This window comes from Oculina patagonica, chromosome 8, assembly GCF_052425735.1.
Source record: "Oculina patagonica isolate OP01 chromosome 8, crgOcupat, whole genome shotgun sequence".
NCBI lineage: Eukaryota > Metazoa > Cnidaria > Anthozoa > Scleractinia > Oculinidae > Oculina > Oculina patagonica.
Window position 1 is genome coordinate 21,705,304 of NC_135765.1, and position 18,972 is coordinate 21,724,275.

Below are 18,972 nucleotides of genomic sequence, written 5' to 3' on the forward strand. Positions count from 1 at the left end.
GGGCGATTTTCTGCGGGGGGGGGGGGGGGGATTAATTAATCGAGGTAACGATTATAAACAATTATTGTGCGCAAAACTTGTTCGAAGCTGCTAGAACCGCAAAGAGTTGCCAAACGCCAAAAGTTCCTCAAAAATTGCCGAGCACAATCGGGACAGACCTAGCGCCCCTGGAATTGGTGCACCCGGACAAAATCTGAAAGCGGATTTGGTCCTTGCGTGATTTGGTCCCCCAGCAAAACATGAGTGAAAAAGTAATCAAACTTTTCTTTCGTACACTTGAGGTCGTCAACGAATAAAAGCAAGACCATTTTTAAGTAAAAGGAATATAGTTTGGATGCAAATATAGATGAATTATATAAGGTACGTCCCAGTATACACCAAAGCTTATATTAAAGTACGCGCATCGGAATTGTGTTTTGCCCAAGATCCTGTCGCAACGTTTTCCAACTTTTTTTTTTTTTTTTTTTTTACCTGAGCCGAAAGTGCAAACCAAAAATAACAATTGCGCTTTTTTTGTTGGTTGTGTACTTGAAATAAAACAACTTCAATTAATAATTTCATAGGTGTGCAGAGAGAATTTTACAAAAGCTTAAAATATATACAAGAAAATAAGATTACAATTGGACTCAAATTACACTGTTTTGTTTGTGTTAACTTCGAATTCTTTCTTAAGCATATTAATTAAGAGTTGCCGGCTATAAAACAGCAGTGCCGATAGAGCGAAAAGAGACCAAGATTTTAAGAGGACGCATAGCGCTATCCACTATCTAAAGCACCACTGCAAAGTGGTGGATAGAATATAATTTTAAAACTCAGAGATTCTTTCTGCAAGCCGCTTTGATACACGACGTTAACAACATTAATGAATAGATTAAAATGGCGGTAAATTCCTGGCGGAGTGTTGTTAAAGAACACGAAAATGCATGCTTGTTATAATGAATGCTTCTTCACCATCTTGCGAATTTTTCTCGTGCGTTGCTATGGGCACGGTCACTAGATTGGAGCAGACATGCTCGCTTATGCTAATTTTTTTCACAAGTTTGTTCTTCTGTTCGGTTGGTAACTTGTTGCCTGAAGTAGTTTGTACCGCATGTATGATTCGAATAAGTTGCGCAAAATACACCAGTAGCCGAAAACGTACATTAGTCTGGCGTCCATCTTGGTGACAAAGAAATGGCAAATGAATGATTGGAATAGGACTGACAGCTTCGGAACGCAGCAGTCTGAAACAGGTATAACGAAAATTGAAGAGGTTTTGAAATTAATCACTTCGGCCACTGTAGCTTTTAATTAATTCGGTCTCCATTTCACAGATTTGAGAGTCCTTTCAAAGGAAGGAACACAAGAGAGAAAACTAGCCGGCCACTGAAACTATGGAACAAAACCACAGGCAGAAAGGTAAGCCCATGACATTTTAGAGCTAGTTTGTTTTTCAGCTTCTCTGAATATCCGATGAAATGTATTCGTTCATGAAACAACAAGGAAAACACCCATCAGCTAAAATTCTTTTGCAACAGTGAATTGCTAGCCAGCTTAATAAAATTTTGTGGTACAAATAAATAGATTTTGTGTCACGATTTTAGCGAAATTTAAATATAACCTCTTAAAACAGTGAAGGAACATTTCAATAACACGGCAAATACAATAAAAGGTTCGAATGGCCAAAAGTGACGAAGATGGAAACGGATTGCGATATGGATTTTTGATATATTGTTGGGCTGAACAGTTTTCAAAATTATTCTCGTTTGCTTTTAACTTTAAATTATAACGCCCGAGAGACACATTTGGTTGCAACGAAGATATGGTTTTGTCATTAAGATCCATATCTCGGAAGCAATTTCTTTGCAAACATAATATGAGTTTAATAGCGCGGACATCAAGAATTTATAAACTGACAGCCCTTAATCAGATAGTAAGTTGGGTTCTTCCTCGCGTACGCATCAAAATTCAATCTTCATCGAGTCGTCAAAGTTTAAAAACTTATGAATCTGGCAATTGTTTAATTATCACAGATCTAGCAACAGTTACTTTGCGGAAGGGAAAGGAGGCCTAATATAAGTCACATTTTTAAAACAGTTTTTCATATGCAAGAGAATTCGTTTGTTATAGCCGTTTTAATTTGCGAAGGGGTTATTTTTAGCTTCTTTTTGCTGTTTGGTTTCGTTAAAAAGTTGTATTTTTCAGGTATTCATTTATTTCTTCCATTTCAAAAAATCAAGTACAGTATGGGACCCAGTTCTCGGCCGGGTCCAGTTCTCGGCCACTTTGTGTTTAACGCGCTTTTTCACGCTCCAGTTAAATTAAAAGAAAAAGTTGTTTCCTTCAAACGATAGACTGATTCATATGCTTTAAGTATCTTGAGTTTGATCGTTTAACTCGATATAGAAAGCTCACACATCGAGTTTATGCGGAGGTACTTGTAGGTAAATTTGTTTTCCCAAAAAATTTGTTTGTTTACGGCTCCTTAGAATTTATGGATGTAATTAAATTCCTATGTTATCCGAAAGCCCCCACCAAACGAGCTAATTTTTGGCATGTGCAACGTAGAATAATTCAGCTTTCTGCTTTAGTTAACTTTTCGTTGAACCGTTGTATTTTTTGGTCTTAATTTACTTCGAAATTTTTTCTTGCAACGTTTGCGTATTTGCCAGTTCTCGGCCACCCTGTTCGCTATCACAGCTTAGCGCTTTTGTTTTTAATATAATTTCATCTGTTGCAGCAAGAATAAAAGAAATAAATGCTTTAAAAATAAAGTTTAACTAAATTGCTAAGTTTTGAGCCGACTTTTGTCTTGTCTATTTATATTTCTACAACACCTTTCTCTTTCAAGACCTTTTCACTGCAAAATAAACCTTATAAATGCATTGGTCACACAACGTAATTCTGCGGTTTTGCCAGAACCTGCGCAAAGGCAAGCAACTAGGCGCGTTAAAAACCTTCTTTTTTAAAGAAAAACCTCATAAAATAATTTGGGATCGACATAACATAAATAAATTCACAGAGTGATTTTATGACTGTGAAAATTAATTGAGCCTTTTTATACAGAAAATTACGCACAAGCTTTTTGGTGGCCGAGAACTGGACCCGGTTGGCCGAGAACTGGGCCCCATACTGTACAGTATGAGAGTTAAAACAAAATAAACAAAGAAAAGAAATGGAAAAGGGCAAGATGTAGTAAACTAAAATTAAGGCCCTTGAATTAATTAAAACCATTTATTTTAGGATAAAATTAAACAACATAAAAAGAGGAAGAAGTAACACATTAGTACTGAGCGAAATAAAGCCGGAGCAATTGCAGAATACCCCGCATTTCTAGCTACACTGTGCAGCCAGCTACTCGGCTACGCGTATACGCCGACAAAATTTATTCATAGCTCTCGAAGTTTACTAGGAAAGTGGCTACGCGTCTACGCGTCTACGCAGTCGAAATTTATTTATAGCTCTCGAAGTTTACCAGGAAAGTGGCTACGCGTCTACGCGTCTACGCAGTCGAAATTTATTCATGACATTCGAAAATCACTCACGAACGTTTGTCTATGCCATCAAGCAAATAAAAATATTTGTGTTTCGAAATTGTGACGAGCAACGAGAAACTACAAAATTAATAACACAGTGAATCGATAATTGTCCAAATCTTACCTCGTCCTGTTTCGTATAAAATGAATGTTGTTGAACGGCAATAGCTTTCGACCTTCGAACAAACGGCTTTAGTTAGTTTTAGTGTGCTTCCCTTACAAACAAATAAAAGCTAACCGCAAGCAAACCAGAGTGGAACTAACCGCAAGCAAACTAAAGTGGACCTCACCGCGAAATACACCCGACAAAAATTTAGTCAGCGATTAAAAACACGTTGACGAGTGAGAAAATTATTCTTACAAACTACTTTCGTTCCCAGTAGCGTTTGATCGGACGGTCCGCGTAGCCATTTTCGGTGGCTACGCGGAACAGCTTTAGTTGCGGGGTATTCTGCAATTTAGCCAATAAAGGGAGCATAAAGCCGGTTAAGTGTTCTGTTGAAGGTTTCCAATTATGTCGAACCCTTTCTGTCTGATGGATGCTCAAGATCTTAAATAATTTTATGCAAATAACGGGAAAAAATATTTCGTTCTTGGGAAACAAACGTTGTAATTTTCGAAGCGCTGCACGCGGCGTTATTCTTGTTTTTTTTTTTTTATTTCTGTGGCTGAATTATGTAACTTAGGGCGAATTGTACTTTTGTTTTGTCGTTAATTGCTCATAAAGAATTTTATGAAGAAACTGAATAAAAATCCTTCGTTTTTGTTTGCAATATCTGCGGTAGAAAAGGTCTGACAGAACTCATGACGATGCCGTATGAGATTTCAACAAGCTTGCCAGATTTCACAAGCTAAAATAAAAATATAACGTTACAATGATAAACAAGAAACTTCAAGTAGTTTATAATCGGGCGGTTAATGTTTGACCACTTCTTTTCAGTTCTTTTTTAAAATTGGCTAGAAAGCTTAAAAAGGCACGGCGCAGCACAGTAAAAAAATATTTACAAAAGCAGTCACTTGAAAACTGCACACAAGTCGTGCTTGCGTGAGTCACGGAGTGTGCGTGAGCTAAATTTCGCTTATCGCATCATTTCTTGCCTTATGCCACATGCCTTGCCGGATAAATTCATGCTTAGACATGCAAATATTTTTTTGTTCCAAATGTTGAATAAAATAAACCCAAACCACTTGAATGACAATAAAAGGGAGTCCATTTCACGCCAAGGGAGTCCATTTCACGCCAAAATAAAAAGTACACTGAGGCCATCCCGTTGTATTTCTCCGTTTAGCGTCGTCCGACGACTCAAGTCCGAGTTTCGCACCAGTCAAGAGGTTTGGATAATTGAACCGTCATTTCTTTTTTGATCCACTGATGCATAAACAAATTCCGTCTGGGCTTACAAATAATATTGATTTTGTTCCGAATCTTACATAAAATACGCTCAAACCACTTGAATGGCATAAATTAATTTTGGTTAAAATAAAAGAAGCTGAAAAATCAAGTTCTTGAGGTTTATCTTGCTAGAAAAACACAGCTTTCAGTGGCATTTGCGAAGTCGCGTGATTGAAAGCACGCAAATAGAGAATACCTGACCACGTGTTTCAGCAGGTAATTTCCCCTTGTCCGGCGTACCCTGACAAAGTTTTGCTGGGTTTGCAATTTCCTTTCGATTACAAAAATAAACTCAAAACACTTGCATAACACACGAAAAATAATTCATTTTTCATTTATAAATAGTTTGGACATGTCAAATCTCAACGTGAAAACATTCAGTGTCCGCTGAATCAAACGGACGAATGACACAAACATACACTCCACACTGAACAGATGGCAGAGTGTTCATAATACGAGCGATCGCTAACCGAAACATCAAAACTTGCGTGACCGTGACCAAGGGTCGGCTGGGCCGCGTGCGTCTGGAACGATTTACCGACAAAACAAAAACAAAATTTGACACAGATTATGAATCGGTCCCAGGCCCCGCCCGATTAAAAAGCAAATAAAATAGAGCAGTTGAATGACAAAATTGACAAGTTTATTCTCTGACTTCTGCTCATATTTTTCTCCTCAGTTTTATTTTTGCTATTTCCTGAACCATCATACAGTGGACCAGATGAGATACACTTCTTTGGAGGACCGGCACTTAATGTAAGAAACTTCTGTCATGTTAAATTCTGTTCCAATATCTTAAGTATCAAATATTTTTTCAACTGTGTTACTTTGCTCTAGTCTCTCTTGAAGACTTGAGGTAATGATTGCTTCCCTCAGAGGGGATGTTAACTAGTCCATTGCAGGTTACCACAACCATTTATGTGTCAAGTCACTACAAAAAATAGTCTGGTGTGAAAAGAGACACAAAAGAACACGTCACCTGCTTATACAAGGATTCCATCCAAAAGTTTTATGTTAAATTTTCCATTCTTATTTATGACCTACAATCTTTAATGTGTTGTCGTTTTTTTTTAAAAAAAAAAACTAGTTAAAATTAGAAATTAACTGAGATATCTAGAATTAGCTGCAACAACCATATTTCTGCAACATAATTCATCAGATTATTTTCTGTCCTAGGATGCTCTTCGTGATGATCCTTCTATCACATGGTTGGTGGAATTTTACGCTCCTTGGTGTCCTCCATGTGTCAGATTTGCTCCAACATTTGCTGAATTGTCTCTAAGGTAAATGCACATATTGGGGTCAATTTTTTAATGTACTTGAACTTATTGGTACATTCCAATATACCTCCCTTGACCCTTATTGTTAAAGTCATGTATATGTTGTTGTTTAAATTTATTTTTGGTTTAATTTTTTTAAACCAGTGTGGCTTTTATTTTCCTTTGTTTCAGATAACAATAATGAATGTAAGACAATAAAAAAATCAGACTGATCAGAAAAATTCATTTTTTTGTAATACTTTTGTTATTGACTTTGTTCTTTTCCACAGATACAACCATAGTCACTTAAGATTTGGAAAACTTGATGTTGGAAAATATCCAATCATAACTGAAAAGTAAGCCTGTAAATTTATGTAAAAATTAGCAGACATGTTTTGGACTTTTGTTTTTTTATGTTCAATCTCTGTGATGTGAGGGAAGAGGGAAGAAGGTGAGAGAAGGGAAAGTGATGGTAAGGGAGATGAGGTTAGAACATGTAAAAAAGAGGGGAGGGGAGGGGAGGGGAAGGGAGGGATGGGAGGTGAGGGAGATGAGGTGAGGAGAGGGGGGCGGGGTGAGGTGAAGTGAGGTGAGTTGATGAAACTACAAGTGCAATACCAGTTAGACATGAAATAAGAGGATGTTCTGTTTGCTAGTTTGTTTGCCTTTAAAAATACTTGTTAATCATTTGGCTGTAAAATAATAATACATTTCCTACAAATGATGAATTGCTTGATCTATTGTTTGTTTTTTTTTTATTTCCCAGGCACAAGGTTGATGGGTCCGCTGTTTCTAAACAGCTTCCAAGCTTTTCAGCAATTCTCTATGAAGGAGGAAAAGAGACAAAAAGGAGGCCATTGGTAGATAGGAGGGGTGTTATAACACCTTATACATTCACTGAGGTATGGAGTAGCAGTACAAAAGTCAGCGAGTGATGGCGAGGATAAGTTCAAATTAACGAGGCTTGTAGCGGACTGCTCACAGGCCATTTTATTAAACTATAGGACAACTCTCCCTGATAATCCAGGAGCCTCCCAGACACAGACTGAATCTCCCGAATAAAAAGGACAGTGCTCAGATTGTGGTTTCACACTTATTTTGGCCAATTGTGGGCGATTAGTTTTGGAAGGAATTTGGGATGTCAGTTGCATCGCTGGTGCTTTAGTTTTAGTGCTATGGAAATTAGGAAAGCCACAGGTTTGTTAGCTTACTTGAGCTATTGAGTGTTACCCTCATAAATAAAGACTTTACCTTACCTTACCTTACCTAACAAGTGGTACCTTCAAGCAAAATTGTTGATTTTTTAAGCTGTCACTTTTGTATCAATCTTCTTCATTCTTCTTCTTAGAAAAAAGAATGATTGACTATATTACTTTTGTTAAAACTTTTCCATTCTCTTTTCCTTTACAGATCAACATTGAGCGGGATTTCAACTTAAAAGAACTCAAGAAATCTGCAGAAGAGAGGGAAAACTGAAGGAGAAGAATGCAAAGAAGGACAAAAATAAAACAGAAAAACTGGGACAGAAATTTAATTTAATATTTTAATGAATCTATTGCCATAAACTTTTGAAGTGCGGCAACGCTTCGCGCCCGTCGTTGATCGTTACAGTGAGAGAAAAGAGTATTGAGTATTTTTAAAGGGACTGTGTCACGGATTTTAGCTAAATTTAGGCATGGAAAAATGACCATCAAATTTAGTGAAATATAAAAATAACCTTATAAAACAGTGAAGGAACATTTCAATAACACAGCAAGTACATTGTACAAAAGAATATACGGATAACCAAAACGGACGAAGATTGAAACGGATTGCGATATAGTTTTTTGAAATATTGTTGGGCTGAACAGTTTTTAAAGTTCATGTTGTTTCTTGTAACTTTAAGTTATAACGCCCAGGAGACACATTTGGCTTCAATGAAGCTATGGATTTGTTATTTAGATCCATAGAGGTAATTCATTTGCAGCCGATTAGGATTCATAGCGAGTATTTAGCAAAACTCAATAAAATAAACTTCACTCGGCTGTGACACAGTTCCTTTAATTACCTGTTGTTTTAATTTGACTGGTTTGCGGGATTTTTAAATAAATATTAATATATTCTACAGTCTGTAAATTGCGATCGCAAAGCAGTTATCAGTCATGTTTTGATTTGATTTACAAAACGTTCTGTAGGGGAACCAATCCCTTTTCGGTTGCGCGCCATCGATCCAGATCTCCCGCGCGCAAATTCAAATAGTTCTTCGCGCGTTTCTGTCGTATCCCAATCGTCAGGTATATACTGTTCTTTATCGTTCATTTTCTAGTTAACCTATGTTGTACGGCGCTAATTTCTTTCCGCTAAGTTAAACTGTTTGTATTGACTTTAATTCGTTCCTAGAAACCACCGCATTTGTTTGTCACTGTTGTGTGAGATATAAACGTTATTCAAAGTCGACTATTTATTGCTGTTCCGTTCGCTGCACTTTAATACAAAAGAACATTTGCTTGTCAAAATGAAACAAAATTTCGCTTTTGACAGATAACTTCGCCAACTAAAACACAAAAAGTGTGAAACAAAACATTCAAGTAGAAAGTGTCAGTAAAAAATGCCTGTAAATGTACAACAAATGAAACCAGTTAATTTTGAGATTTTCGCCTAAAACCGACACAACTTCATGAAGTACAATTTAAATTTTCCCTGTTAAACTAGGCTTTAGCATATTCAATATATATATATTCATACATTATTTGGAGAGCGTTTGAAAAGCAGAAAAAACGCTTTCAATGAAATAAGTTAAAAAATTTCGTTGAAGAAGTGGCGATTCTTGTTGTAAAGGTATACTTCAAAACCACCAAAATGAGAAGTACAAGAATCCGCCCAGATCGATCTTTTTCTAATCATCTATGCTTGTAGCTGTCAACAGTCTCTTTTGTCATTTACTTCAGTTTCTTCTATCCTTTGCTTAGTACTTTCTCTTAACTTTCCACAATGTAGACAATATTAAAGTAGACAAAGCGAGTAATAATTATTTATTGAATGGGTGGTTGATCGGTGGCACGCTCCTTGCGAATTAATTCATGGCTAGGTATCCCCCGCGACCTTAACCTTAAAAGTGTGTAAGCAAATGCTTTTAATAGTGATAAAAAATTGGTAACGCTTATTGTCAGCTAACTTAATTTCTTTTTCTTAATATTTCCAGTATGACCGTTAACCAAGCCAAAATATTTTAAAGGAGACAATCCGCGTGGCTGGCCGGGACTTTCTACGAGTTCTAAAGGTAATATTGAAGTTAAACCTTTTAAGTAAGAGAAAATAGCTTAATATTTTCCCTTACTTTAGTTTTTTACGTTAACTGCCTTTAAACTAGAAAGAGGCAGTCCATTTTTTTCTTTCTGCTTTTACCTGAGATCAAGTTAGTAGTAAATTATGTTTTAGCTGTTCATTTAGCAAAGGGGACATGGGAAAAAAGTGTTAATAGTGGTCCAAGGGCGTGATTAATCTTTGTAGATTCTCGGCAATCCTGCTCTATTAGACATCGCGAAATAATAAGTTACTAATCCTGTTAGGTTTTGATAACTCTAAAGATATGCGATGAGTTATTAATCGTGTTATGGTTTGTTTACTATTCAGGTGGGTCACGCGACGAGACCCATTTAGCATCCAAGAACAAGAAAGACACTTATGGTAAGTAAAAACGGTTGTTTAAAATAGGTAAAACTTTTGTATGGTAATGATCATTTATGTAAGAATTAGAAACCTACTCTTCCATTTCTAAACAAGGAAATCAAGTGTCCCTATGATTATGCGAGCTTCGGGTAGAAGCGGTGATTAGCTACTGTAATTATTATTGTTTTTCTGTGTTGCCATTTTGCTCTGTGACACTATTGGTGCTACTTTGTAACCTGACTCTTTCAAATGGGAATGCTATTCGGGCAGACCAATGGTCAATCGAGTAACTTGATGGGCATTTGGGTGTTCCCCTGGTTCTGCAAGCCTACTTGTGGCTATTCGGTTTGGACTCGGGTTCTCCGTGTGGTTTCTCAGTTCAAGACTTCAAGAGTCAGGTCTTGAGTCTAAGTTTCCTTGCCATAGATGCCGTTTATCCTACATGGTAGCTTGTGTTATCCCGTGTTCACCTGAATGTCCAGATTCCTCGTAGACCTTCTGGTTTCCTGGTCCCACTGATGGATTATCGGGTTCTCAGTGATCTCTTGTGTCTCAGCAGTAAAGTGAGCTTCTAAATGATTGGTAGAGTCTTCATTTTGTCCTTGCATGCACCCCTTTTCAGTTTTAAGATAATTCTTTTCGCTGTTGTGCTTTTGTGTGGCCAATATGTGGCTCACGCTTGCAGCTTCATAGTGACACCTGCTTTCTTCCTGCTATCATTGAATATTATGTCCTGTCCTTGTCACGAATTATCCAAAATGTAGTTCACCTCAAACATTATCTAGTTAGTAGTATTTCAAAAGGGCCCATCAGATTTCCTTGTACAAAAAAAAAACATTTTAAAAATTATGACACCAATACTGGCAATAATTTTTCTTGGCAATATTGGTTTGACATTAACAATGCTCAACAACGTTTCTCAATATCTTGTGTTCATAAAATTTTCAACTAGAAATAAGTGATGCCTCCAAAAGAGAAACAATGTACACTTTCTTCCTAATCAATTTTATTTTTCATTTCTGTTTCACATACTTCAACGGGACACATTGAGCATTCAAAGATAGGTAACAAATTTCTGGTAAGTAAAAATAAAATAATGATAAGAGTAAGAAAATGTAATCATCCACTTTGAGGGTGTACAATGCCTTATCTATCTTTATTGTTTTGCTCTGTTTATTTTGTCTTTATTAATTCGTTTTGTTTACTTTGCAGGTTTATAATGCCTTGACTGTCTTTATTGTTATGTACTGTTTATACTTTGCAGGTTTATGATAACGTGAGTGTCTTTATTGTTTTGTTCTGTTTATACTTTGCAGGTTTATGATGCTGTGACTGTCTTAATTTACTGTTATCTTCTGTTTATATTTTGCAGGGTTATAATGCCGCGACTGTCTTTATTGCCAGTTGTTCTGTTTATTCTTTGCAGGTTTATGATGCCTAATGACTGTCTTTATTGTTTTTCCTGTTTACACTTTGCAGGTTTATGATGCCTTGACTCTCTTTATTGTCTCGTTCTGTTTATATTTTGCAGGTGTCTGAAGCCTTGTGACTGTCTCGTTCTGTTTACATTTTGCAGGTTTATGATGCCGTGTCTGTCTCCTTCTGTTTATATTTTGCAGGTTTATGATGCCGTGATTGTCTCGTTCTGTTTATATTTTGCAGGTTTATGATGCCTTGTGACTGTCTCCTTCTGTTTATATTTTGCAGGTGTCTGTTGCCTTGTGACTGTCTCGTTCTGTTTATATTTTGCAGGTTAATGATGTCTTGTGACTGTCTCCTTCTGTTTATATTTTGCAGGTTTATGATGCCGTGACTGTCTCTTTCTGTTTAAATTTTGCAGGTTTATGATGCCGTGACTGTGTCGTTCTGTTTATTTTTTGCAGGTATCTGATGCCTTGTGATTGTCTCGTTCTGTTTATATTTTGCAGGTTTATGATGCCGTGATTGTCTCGTTCTTTTTTTATTTTGCAGGTGTCTGATGCCTTGTGACTGTCTCGTTCTGTTTATATTTTGCAGGTTTATGATGCCGTGATTGTCTCGTTCTGTTTATATTTTGCAGGTTTATGATGCCTTGTGACTGTTTCGTTCTGTTTATATTTTGCAGGTTTATGATGCCGTGATTGTCTCTTTCTGTTTATATTTTGCAGGTTTATGATGCCGTGACTGTCTCGTTCTGTTTATATTTTGCAGGTTTCTGATGCCTTGTGACTGTCTCGTTCTGTTTATTTTTTGCAGGTGTCTGATGCCTTGTGATTTTTTTTTTATATTAGTATCTGTGACTCTCGTTCTGTTTATATTTTGCAGGTTTATGATGCCGTGACTGTCTCTTTCTGTTTATATTTTGCAGGTTTATGATGCCTGTGACTGTGTCGTTCTGTTTATATTTTGCAGGTTTATGATGCCTTGTGACTGTCTCGTTCTGTTTATATTTTGCAGGTTTATGATGCCTTGTGACTGTCTCCTTCTGTTTATATTTTGCAGGTTTATGATGCCGTGACTGTCTCGTTCTGTTTATATTTTGCAGGTTTATGATGCCTTGTGATTGTCTCGTTCTGTTTATATTTTGCAGGTTTATGATGCCTTGTGACTGTCTCCTTCTGTTTATATTTTGCAGGTTTATGATGCCGTGACTGTCTTTTTCTGTTTATATTTTGCAGGTTTATGATGCCTTGTGACTGTCTCTTTCTGTTTATATTTTGCAGGTTTATGATGCCGTGACTGTCTCGTTCTGTTTATATTTTGCAGGTGTCTGATGCCTTGTGACTGTCTCGTTCTGTTTATATTTTGCAGGTTTATGATGCCGTGACTGTCTCTTTCTGTTTATATTTTGCAGGTTTATGATGCCGTGACTGTCTCGTTCTGTTTATATTTTGCAGGTTTATGATGCCGTGACTGTCTCTTTCTGTTTATATTTTGCAGGTTTATGATGCCGTGACTGTCTCGTTCTGTTTATATTTTGCAGGTGTATGATGCCTTGTGACTGTCTCGTTCTGTTTATATTTTGCAGGTTTATGATGCCTTATTTTTTTTTTGGTTTGTGATTGTCTCGTTCTGTTTATATTTTGCAGGTTTATGATGCCGTGACTGTCTCTTTCTGTTTATATTTTGCAGGTTTATGATGCCGTGACTGTGTCGTTCTGTTTATATTTTGCAGGTGTCTGATGCCTTGTGATTGTCTCGTTCTGTTTATATTTTGCAGGTTTATGATGCCGTGACTGTCTCTTTCTGTTTATATTTTGCAGGTTTCTGATGCCGTGACTGTGTCGTTCTGTTTATATTTTGCAGGTGTCTGATGCCTTGTGATTGTCTCGTTCTGTTTATATTTTGCAGGTTTATGATGCCGTGACTGTCTTCTTCTGTTTATATTTTGCAGGTTTATGATGCCGTGACTGTCTCGTTCTGTTTATATTTTGCAGGTTTAAGATGCCGTGACTGTCTCGTTCTGTTTATATTTTGCAGGTTTTTTTTTCCGTTTTTTTTTTTTTTTTTTTTCCGTTTTTTTCCTTCTCTTTTTTTCTTTTTTTTTTTTTCAGGTTTATGATGCCGTGACTGTGTCGTTCTGTTTATATTTTGCAGGTTTCTGATGCCTTGTGACTGTCTCGTTCTGTTTATATTTTGCAGGTTTATGATGCCGTGACTGTCTCTTTCTGTTTATATTTTGCAGGTTTATGATGCCGTGACTGTCTCGTTTCTGTTTATATTTTGCAGGTTTATGATGCCGTGACTGTGTCGTTCTGTTTATATTTTGCAGGTGTCTGATGCCTTGTGATTGTCTCGTTCTGTTTATATTTTGCAGGTTTATGATGCCGTGACTGTCTCTTTCTGTTTATATTTTGCAGGTTTATGATGCCGTGACTGTGTCGTTCTGTTTATATTTTGCAGGTGTCTGATGCCTTGTGACTGTCTCGTTCTGTTTATATTTTGCAGGTTTATGATGCCGTGACTGTCTCGTTCTGTTTATATTTTGCAGGTTTATGATGCCGTGATTGTCTTTTGTTTATATTTTCAGGTTTTTCCGTGACTGTCTCCTTCTGTTTATATTTTGCAGGTTTATGATGCCTTGTGACTGTCTCTTTCTGTTTATATTTTGCAGGTTTATGATGCCGTGATTGTCTCGTTCTGTTTATATTTTGCAGGTTTATGATGCCGTGATTGTCTACGTCTTCTGTTTATATTTTGCAGGTTTATGATGCCGTGACTGTCTCGTTCTGTTTATATTTTGCAGGTTTATGATGCCTTGTGATTGTCTCGTTCTGTTTATATTTTGCAGGTTTATGATGCCGTGATTGTCTCGTTCTGTTTATATTTTGCAGGTTTATGATGCCGTGATTGTCTCGTTCTGTTTATATTTTGCAGGTTTATGATGCCTGTGACTGTCTCCTTCTGTTTATATTTTGCAGGTTTATGATGCCGTGACTGTCTCGTTCTGTTTATATTTTGCAGGTTTATGATGCCGTGATTGTCTCGTTCTGTTTATATTTTGCAGGTTTATGATGCCTTGTGACTGTCTCGTTCTGTTTATATTTTGCAGGTTTATGATGCCGTGACTGTATCGTTCTGTTTATATTTTGCAGGTTTATGATGCCTTGTGACTGTCTCGTTCTGTTTATATTTTGCAGGTTTATGATGCCGTGACTGTCTCGTTCTGTTTGTATTTTGCAGGTTTATGATGCCGTGATTGTCACGTAAATGAGTCGCAAAGCGCCCAGTCGTCGCTACTGACAAATACAGCATACTTTGCCTCCACTACACATCCGGACACACAAGACATTGATTAAATTGGGTGCGTTGGCCAGCTAAGCCATCGTCATGTTTATTCCATCTCAACATATAATACAAGGTATGAATAAAAGACAAATACTAAGTGCACCAAAGCCGAACACGAAAACCCCTAAAAACCAGCAAGTGGAGAAAATGGGGAACGTGTGGCCCCGACCAAGGCAGTGGCGCAACCCTTGGGGGTTTATGGTATTCATATTTAACTACTGTAAACAAATACTTTTCCAAATATACGATCTTACAGTGATACAATTCTGATAGCAAACCTAAATATTTAAACAAGACGAAGCGTCATTCGAAATATATGATCTTACAGTGATACAATTATTTAAACAAAACGAAGCGTAATCCTGCATCCACTGATGACATAGGAAAAACAAATATAACCAAACATTGACCAAAACGTAGCGAAGGCTGACCGTAGAATGTCTCACCTTTCTAACGGCCACCTATTTAAACTCAAATCCCACTATACACTGCGCACCTCAAACCCGCACCCAGCCCTCTGATCCGTGCCGGCAAAATAGTAATTTATGCTAATTTAAGATCATCACAAATTACATTTCCTCCGCGAAAATAAAAAAATGCTTGAACTGACAGACGTTTGAATTCTTCCATGATATGTTCGAACAACAATGCCCAGGATAAACGTTCTACTCATACTAACTTCATTCAAGAAAAGTCGATATCTTGAAGAGATCTTTGATTTACTAACCCACTAATCAGTGGCGGTGAAGCGTTTTGGAACGTGGGGGTGGGTGGGGGGTCTCCGGCGGACGGGGGGCGGGGTAGGTGGTTGAGTATTAGACTGTCTGAAAAATTCTGGCAGGTTTTTATATTTGTTGCAATTTTTTTTCCGTTCTAGCTACATTTTGTATCATGAGCAGTTTTTACACCGAAGATTTCCGAAGATACTGAACGTTGTTCGAAACCCATATACATGTATCTGATGAACGAGTTTTACCGAAGTCTTCAAAGAAAGTTTCGATGTTTGAACCTTCGATCGTTCAGTATTAAAAACAGCAAGCCAGAAGTCATCCGTTTCTTTGCAATTGTTTTCAGTGAAAGAAATACCTTAAATTTAAAGTTTTCATTTTAATTTCTAAGGACAGTTAAGACGATCCTACTTCATGGTGCTTCTTGACCCATGCTTCGTCAGAGGGTATAAAATGAGGCTCTGAAGTCGCCAATATCAAACATAACGTCAAAAAACAATCTGAACAGTTTGTGAACCTCTACTAGTAGCATTATGGAAAGAGGTTTCTTAATGGGAAGTCCTACAAAATATTTACTTCGCCAATACGATCGTGTTGAAATGTCTACGAGAGGGAATATCTTAACAAACCATTTTTACACTGCGATCGCGATATTTTTGGCACCAAAACGTGCCCGTCACTCCCCCCCCCCAAATTTTCGTTTGGGGGTTTCAGCCCCCCCCTGCTCCGCCACCTATGGTTCTCTTCTGTTTTCTCCTCAGTGTTATGATTTATTGCTAACCTTGTTCTGTTGTGAAGTGCTGGAAAAAAGTTTCCATTTTTACGCAATCAAATCCAGCTATCGACTTAGGTTTGTTATGTGCGACTGAACAATAGATGGAAGCCTGCGCTATACAAATTGTTATTATTTATTATAAAAGATACTATGAGGTGGACAATGATATTTTGTGGCCATAGGCTCTATTTAGTTATAAAAATTGTTTTACATGGCTATAGAAAATCATGAAAACTTTTGACTTATCACATTTACTTTTGATCAGTTTATCTTTAAAATCACTGTCCCCTTTTAAGTCTTTAAAGAACAAATGACACGCAATTGCTAGCAATGGAAATAGGTACCACGTGACATAACGGACCAAAGCCCACAAGGTGCATGCTACCAGCATGATGACGCTGACCGCCGGTACTGCAGACTCATTGCAGAGGTCAGTGGATCAGCAGGATGAATCGCACGTCATGTTTTGGCCTTTGAGATCCTTGCTTGTATAGGATTTGCACGACTCGAAGTTATCCTTAGCGTAATCGCAGAGGTTAGTTAATTGACATCGATTGGCATCGGCCAATCGATGACCAATCGATAGTCACAAATAAAATTTCCTTAATTACATCGATTGCCATCGATTGCTATCGATTTTCATCGATTGCCATCGATTCTTATCGATATCTTGCGGTGTACTTGGGCATACCCAGAACAATTCTCCAGGATATCCGTAAAAAGATTTTCGCAATCGTAAAACGACTGGTCGTGACCTGACCCGGAGACCTGAGCGCACGATGTCTGAAGAAGCGGATAAAGCCGGGGAGAGCAGCGGAAGAAGGGACGTGCAGAAGACATGACTGTGCAACTATTGAAAGAAGTTCTCCGTGAAATGGGTGTACATTTTACTCAAAGCGGCAGAACTGAAGCGGAATTAATAAATAAATTCACGGAGGCTAGAAAACAGGCTAACCAGACCACCGACGCGGATTCCATTCATGACTATTGTGAAGCTACCATCAACAACAACAGAGCCACCAAAGCCGTAGTTGACGACGGAGGTCGCTCCTACTCGACAAATAGACCCGGCAATGGACATACTACAAATCGACTGTGGTATTTGCTCCTTTACTTGGTTTTCCTTTTAGAGATAATAGTAATCTACCTAGACCAAGCCACTTATCTCCAAGCTACTTATCTCCTGTTGCTGCTTATTTAAGTTTATATTTCTACACTGATTTGACAAAAGGTTGACTCCGCGAACCGTGCTTGAAGGCCGACGTTAGTAGGCCTTCAAGCCAGTCCCGCAAGAAAAAATTGAGGGGGGGGGGGGGGGCAACGTCTTGGAAGGTTGTGCCGGGTAGCAGAGTGGTAGGGCTACCAGCACTAGGGAGCCCAGGGTCAGGGGTTGAATTGCTGGCTTTCTAGGGGGGTGGGCATAGTGGAGTGTTTTTGTGTCATTTTCACCAGACCTAGCCAGACACAGCAAGGTCATGGTATTTTAATGAGTATTTTCTTGTGACTGTCAGGCAGCTGCAGCCCTGTGGCAGCTTGGCTGTCAGCGGGCTGGACTAGGCACTCTGCTCGACCCCCCCTGGTCCTGGTCTAGCCAGGGGACTTCAGGGGGAGGGAGGGTGGCTGTTGGTTAATTTCAAGCCTCTTTTTCAGCCGGCCGGGCACCTTTTGTTGAAACAAGTTAGAAATATATTATCATAATTATTTACCATCCACGTGTTAACCGAAATTTGTCGTGTGGTAAGAATAACTACCTGATTTTCGTCATGCGGGGGTTGCCAATATTAAGAGCAAGATCTTGAGATTCAAGAGTACAATAACATTCGCAACGTCCCCTTCAGAGAATTCGAACTTGTACCGATGTATCGACAAATTTCTTGTGTGAGCTGCCGTTTTTAATTTTCACTATTATTCACTTTTGGTTTATAGACTTTTTAAATAAATAATATGATGTGCACTTAGTGTGCAGTATGCTTTATTGGTGTTGCATGTCATTGTCAATGTTTGCTGTTTATATTTAGTAACTTTACCGATTTTACATTGTTTAAAATTGCGTTAAGCTTAACAGTTACAACTATTGCTTTTGCAAACGGCTATTTGAAAATTTCATTAGTATTCTTTTCTGTATTTTTCTGTACTGCATGTCATAAAAGAATATCACAAAACTACTGTCGTAAACTTTAATTGTTGATTTTAAATTAGATTATGATAAAAATGTTTCAACTTGACATTTTGCGTTGGTTCAAGCTTTTTCTTCTTTTCCAAAGAAGTCCAACAAGAAGCTGATACCCAGACAATGAGAATATTTTTTCCAAACGCTCGCATTTGTAAGTTGACTGCGCTCCGCGCCATCAAACACACAATACAAAATAAGGGCTTTCTGTTGAAAGCATGCCGTACGCTGTCTAAATGCGGTGCTACACTAAACGAATTTACAGGCGGTTTTTAATTCGTGTTACACGGTCGGTCTGTTCAGTATTCTAGGGGCTCTAACTTACCTTTTAGATATTCCTTTTGCCCGGGTTGTATCAAGGCGTCCAATATCAATTTATCAAAACCTGTCAACAATACAATACAATACAATACAATAGTCGTTTAATGTGTCATACACTTAGCAATAAGGACCAGCTAGTTAAGTTAGGATGAATAAACAGTCGTTCAACTAGCTACAGTTTTCTTTTTAGTAAAAACTACTGAGTCTCTCTCGTTGTAGCTGATTGTCTCTGGTGAAGATACCCCGACTGTCTGACAATAAAATGAGGACAATTGAACGTGTGGGTGATGCTGAAAACGTGGTCTTTCTGTTGTTTGTCCATGATACTTTAATCGGCGTTGATGATTAATGGTTGCATTAAAATGGGGACTTCTGGATACATGAAAACCCTTTCAT

General features: G+C 37.8%; 1 protein-coding gene and 1 pseudogene across 2 annotated transcripts in view; both read left to right on the forward strand.

Annotated features, from left to right (window-relative positions):
- The window catches only part of LOC144662731 (uncharacterized), a 70,859-nt gene that overhangs the window by 22,423 nt on the left and 29,464 nt on the right, over window positions 1-18,972 (forward strand). The gene's annotated exons all lie outside the window — the stretch shown is intronic.
- LOC144663210 (thioredoxin-related transmembrane protein 2-B-like) lies at window positions 1,374-7,785 on the forward strand (annotated as a pseudogene). The gene is made up of 6 exons (XR_013572585.1): window positions 1,374-1,398; window positions 5,588-5,664; window positions 6,085-6,191; window positions 6,458-6,523; window positions 6,934-7,069; window positions 7,578-7,785. The product of XR_013572585.1 is annotated as a thioredoxin-related transmembrane protein 2-B-like (transcript).